We start from the raw sequence: 5,629 nt of genomic DNA on the forward strand, positions 1-5,629 counted from the left end.
CTCACTACCGGTGAGTTGGATCTTCTAAACCTCTTTCATCAGTATACATTGGAAGGCATTATTATTTACATCTTTGGTTGCCTCTTCAATAGTATTAATGAGAGCCCAGTTGTTCGGCTTTCTACCCTTGTAGACCAACTAGATAGAATGGCTAGAGTTCATGCTAAATTGCTTTCTGAAAGGAATTATCAACGGGTTGGGAGCAAACCTTCCGTTAATGTAATTCCTGGGTGTATAACTAAGAATATGGGTGTATTATTGGTAGAATTTTTATTAGAAAGAGAATTGATAACAACATCTAACGATTTATCTTTTCCTGATCAGAGGGTTAATAAAGCAGTGAAGGGTGGTAAAACAGAGGAGGGTGGTAAAACAGAGAAGGGTGCTAAGCGTAAGTATTACAAACAAAAACCAATATATGTAATTTGCAATTTTGATTTAAGCATTCTCCCGATCCAGTTAAGTCTACCTATGGTATACCCTCCTAAGGAGTGGGGTGTTGTAGAACGACTTAAAGTGAGGGGGGAGGCGTCTAAATCACTATCTGATATTACTGAGGGTTATTTAAGCGAACCTAACGGGGATTTATATTTATATAATCGGTATAATCTATTAACATCCCGTGATAAGAATAACTTTAATATTTTATTGGGTGAAAACTACCAGGAAATGTGTGACACCATGAATACCTTACAGAAAGAGGCTTTTGAGATAAATGTAGGTGTGTTAGATTTCATTAGAACAAATTATGATATATTAGTGGAAATAGATCTACTGATGTCGAAGTTTCTAGCCAACTTAAATGTAGCCGAGGGATGCAAGCTATTGAGGGAGTGTTATCTAGAAGCATCAAAGGGGGTTGGTAAGCTCAAACCGNAATCTAAAACACTAATCTTCCCTACAGGTGAATTTGTCGGTGTTTATTACAGTGAAGAGTTAAAATATGCTTGAAGCGTAGGCTACAAGGTAATCCCTCTTTCGGGCTACATGTTTCAAAAGATGAATCCCGGCAGCCCATTCGGGGAGTTAGTTGGCTCCCTCTTTGAGAGCCGGTTAAAGGCAAGGAAAGAAGGTAATGAGGCCATGGCCTATGTGTACAAGATCCTTATGAATTCACTATACGGTAGATTTGGTATTAACCCTGAATCCACGCAGACAGAGGTCTGCAATTATGATAAATATAATCAATTAATTATGACAACAGGGTTCCAGTATGCTGAGAAGCTTAGCGATGAATACTACATTGTTGCCTATAAGACTAATACAGAACGAGTTCCAGACGCGGAGTGGAGGCCCCCAAGTATAGCAGCAGTTCAGATTTCGGAGGCTATCACAGCATGTGCTCGTATCTATATGCATCCTTACATTTCAAGAGAAGATTGTTTACTACACGGATACGGACTCAGTTATCCTTGGGAGTCCTCTTCCTATTGATGATGTCTCACCCACTGAATTGGGGAAGTTTAAGCTGGAGCACAAATTAAATAAAGGTATCTTTTTAGCACCAAAGGGTTATTGCCTTTGGACTGATAAAAATCAGATCATAACTAAACATAAGGGGTTAGCTAAACCATTGGTCAGTGATAAGTGGTATGAAACACAATACGCTGATTTAACACGGAGAATAGTGGCCCCTGTTGATTCTAACTTCCTAATAAATTGGGCAACACTGGACATCATGAAAAAGACCAAATTAGTGAAGTTAAGTACCCAAACTAATACCAAGAGGAAACCGGTGTATGATCAAGATTGGGTTGATACAAAACCGGTGAATGTGAAAGACTACACGGGACAAGATAAAAGAGTACTTCTATATAAATATAGGATACAAGAATGTGATCTTCAGTCTCATCGGGAAGAGGTTGTTAATTTACGCTCGAAAATATCTAGTTTAACTTCCGATAGTATCATCAAAGATAAGCAAGGCCAGAGTCAAAGGCCGGATGCCCCTAAGAAAGCTACTATTCAAAGGCAGGGGCAGAGTAACTCTTCACCTACTCTGTTCATCCATCCACCGAAGAAGAATAAGAAAAAGCATATTAACTCCGGTAAGAAGAAGAAGAAAAAGCCAAGTTAGCCTTTTGAGACCCTATCTTTTTCTTTTCTTACTGAGCAGCCTTTTTTATACACCGAGGGATCCTTGAACATAAATCATTGACCCCTGATGGTTGGTAGTGGAAGTGAGTGGGGGCGGATCCTAGTCTAGCTCGGACTCTGCTAGTGACTAAAGGTTGAAGGGCGCTGGAGGATTCTATTAGTCTACGCAAGCCAGCTAAATTTGATATAAAATTACCATTTTATAGGGGTTCAGGTCCAGATTCCTGGATAGGTTGTGCCGGTCTAATTGAGCTGTCGATGTATCAGCGCCCCTTTTCAGTCTTAGTCTTCCAAATGCTTATTTCCCGCTGTAGGGGAAAAAGCCCGTGCTTATTCATTATACCAGCGGAGGGTCCGGGTAGATTTATTCTACCAGCGGCTGCCGATTGATAGGGAACCCTATCCCTATTCAGAAGGAGTGGAAATTGAAGACTGAGTTAATATGAGGTCGGCGCTAAGAGACTGACTCTTTCAATTACTTAACTCAAGTTCTTGTGCTATATCTCGTTCGTGATCCCGACCTTGGAATCACGTCACAGCCTTTTTGACTGAAGTTCTTAGAAGAGGGAATGCAAAAGAATTAGACTAGGGGCCTTATGCCAATCAACATCGTTCGTTCTCCCCGCCCTGGAAGAACTTCACTCCCAAGACATTAAGCTAGCAAGACTAATAGCTTTAGGCTAGGGCGCCAACCCTCACTAGAACTCAGTTTTTCCCACCTCCGGCAGACTTTTTTGACTTTCACTAATAGAATTCTTCAACCTTATTAGAATAGGCTGAGAAAAGCGCTAAGAGAGAACCTTACGATATTGCTTAAGTAAAGGTGCGTTGCTGTTTAGATACTCTTACTACTTTCTTTTATTTAAAAGTATTATGATAACATCTTGGTTAAGAAAGTGCTTTTATTTTTAATAGACTATCCACACCATCCCATTTCGGTAGGGACAAGACCGGCAGCAAGAGCAAATGAGAGCATTATGCCCAACCCAACCGCCTTAAGCAGAGGTCCACTAGCCGGAATAGTTAATTCACATAAAGGCGTTTCACTAATGGCATGGGGCACGGGCTGGGTAAGATTAGCATAATCGATAAACTTTGCGACCTCAAACCCCTGCGGTCGATACTGTAGGTCAAAATACTTCTCGTAGTTGAATAGCGGGCCAAATATGGTGCTATCAGGCATATTACCCATTGAGCAAGGGTCCACCTTGTACCAGACAGCACAACCTACACCCGTGACCACAAGCGCCAAGTAACGCCCAAAATACCCGGGAGTATATGTTACAACATCAGTTAATACCCTATCCGCATTCCCGGGTTCATTCAATAATCCACGAACGTCGGCTCCTAAACTAGAGGCAGTAAACATACTATCGGGTGAAATTCTACTAGTTATATATGATAACCCCAGGTTGTTGTTGCAGTATACGGTCAGTTTTTCCACTTTCTCACTACAATACTCTAACTCTTTAAGTAGAAATTTAGATTGACCGGGTAGAAAACGAAATGCAAAAGCCATACTTTTATCACCAAAATTCTTGTACGACCCCGGATAATGGGGTAAAACAGAATCTAAGCAGATACCTTTCTTCATACCCTGTATTATACCCTCCCACCAAGGATGAAATGTGTTCAAAGAACGATTAAAAGGAGGCGTACTGCTTGAGCTGCCCTCTGAATTACCCGAGGAAGATCCGGGATTACCATTATCAGAAGAAGTCCCGCTATCAATCGTCAGTTTTTCGAACTTCTCACACAGCGTATAATCATCCAGGTCGTCGATATTTTTCAATACATTAAAAAATCGACACCAATCTATACTCTTCGGCCGCATAACTTGAAATGAATTTCTTATGTAGGATATAAACCCTATAAACAGTGCTTCTGCTATTTAACACAGTTACCAAAGGCTCACCCGCGCCAACCCGGTTTGCTAGTTCAGCAAAAAGGCGGAGGGATAGTCTAATTCTAGGTGAGCAGGGCTTATATCAGATTTACTGAGCATTTAGCCTTGTAAACCAACAATTTTTATAATTCACTACATAGACAAAAATATCCTATCAAATAAAAAGTACAAAATACGATCAAAAATAGTTTACCATAATTATCTTTTTCCTCTTCAACCCCTGAAATATCAGCTTTAACCTCTTGTTTTTCAACCCTTACTTCTATACCATCATAATTGAAATCTGAAGAATTATTCACTTCTTTCTTTGACCATTCAAGCAATTTCTCTATAAACTCAAGTAGTTTAATACTATCTATAATTTCTAATTGTTTCAAATAATCTATGATTAGATCAGCTAAGGTCGGTATATCCCAACCCCTACACCTAAGAATGTAAGCTATCACTGGTATTAACATGAATAACTGACCTAATTCCATTAGTAATAATTTCATGAATGATAAGGTGTGACGTCTATACATATATGTATAGAGAGCACGATATATTTTGGTGATGATCCCCATTGTGTGGTCTATAAGGCGAAGATGGAAATCGATCACTCTTACAACCTTGTATAAACCGTAAAGCCAAACCTTATACACTATCCCCAAGAGCGCTCTAGTGCCGCTAATGATTTGCCTTAATAAATAAATAAGCATTTACTATGACTTTTTATATTCTGTAATATAACCCACGAAACAGTCTATGTATCGCTCACCCTGCGTCAAACCAATAGCCTACAATTCATTCTATCTAGGCTAAATGACGTAGGTATATTCCAGAGTGACCGGGTTTTATTCCTTATAGAGTTGCTAATATGTTAATATCACCAGTTACAAAAACAAAAACTTCAGCTCTAGAGCTGAAGTTCGCCAGTTACAAAAACAAAAACTTCAGCACACTTGCTACTTCAGGCCCGTCTACTAGAATGCTGAAGTTTTGATTGATTGCCTTTGCTACTTCAGCCCCGTATGCTGAAGTTATGCGAAAAAGAGGGTATGCTTGCAATTTTTTTTGCAAAGCGGACACAAGTTAAAACGTGACACAAAAAACAGGTATAGATGCAAATGCCCCGTTTGAAGTCTCTTGCTCCCAATGTTTTAGGGGTGGCAATTTGAGCCCAAACCTATCAAACCCGCCCAGAGATTAATGGGCTGGGTTACAAACATTTTAGCTCATGGGTCAATTTGGGTTGAGCCCAAATTAACCCATTATATTTTATAGCCCATTCTGACCCATTAAACAACCCAAATACAACCCATGAAACTCACCCAAAACAAAAAGGTATCTCAACCCAGCTTATATAGAAATTTATTTAGTTGCCCAAATTTTATTTTATTTTTTGTATTTTCAATTTTATGTTCTTTTGTTTTTCTGCACCATCCACCCCTCCCCCCCCCCCCCGGGGGCGCCTCAAAACCCCACCTACCCCTTTAAAAAAAAAATTTACTTTTTTTTTAATGTATTTTCAATTTTTTATTTTTTTTCTGCACCATTCACCCCCCACCCCCTGCAAAACCCCCCTCCCCTTAAATGAAAATTTTTTTACTTCTTTTTTTTTTTTTGTATTTTCGATTTTCTATTTTT

This window comes from Nicotiana attenuata, unplaced genomic scaffold (genome assembly GCF_001879085.1).
Source record: "Nicotiana attenuata strain UT unplaced genomic scaffold, NIATTr2, whole genome shotgun sequence".
Classification (NCBI taxonomy): Eukaryota; Viridiplantae; Streptophyta; class Magnoliopsida; order Solanales; family Solanaceae; genus Nicotiana; species Nicotiana attenuata.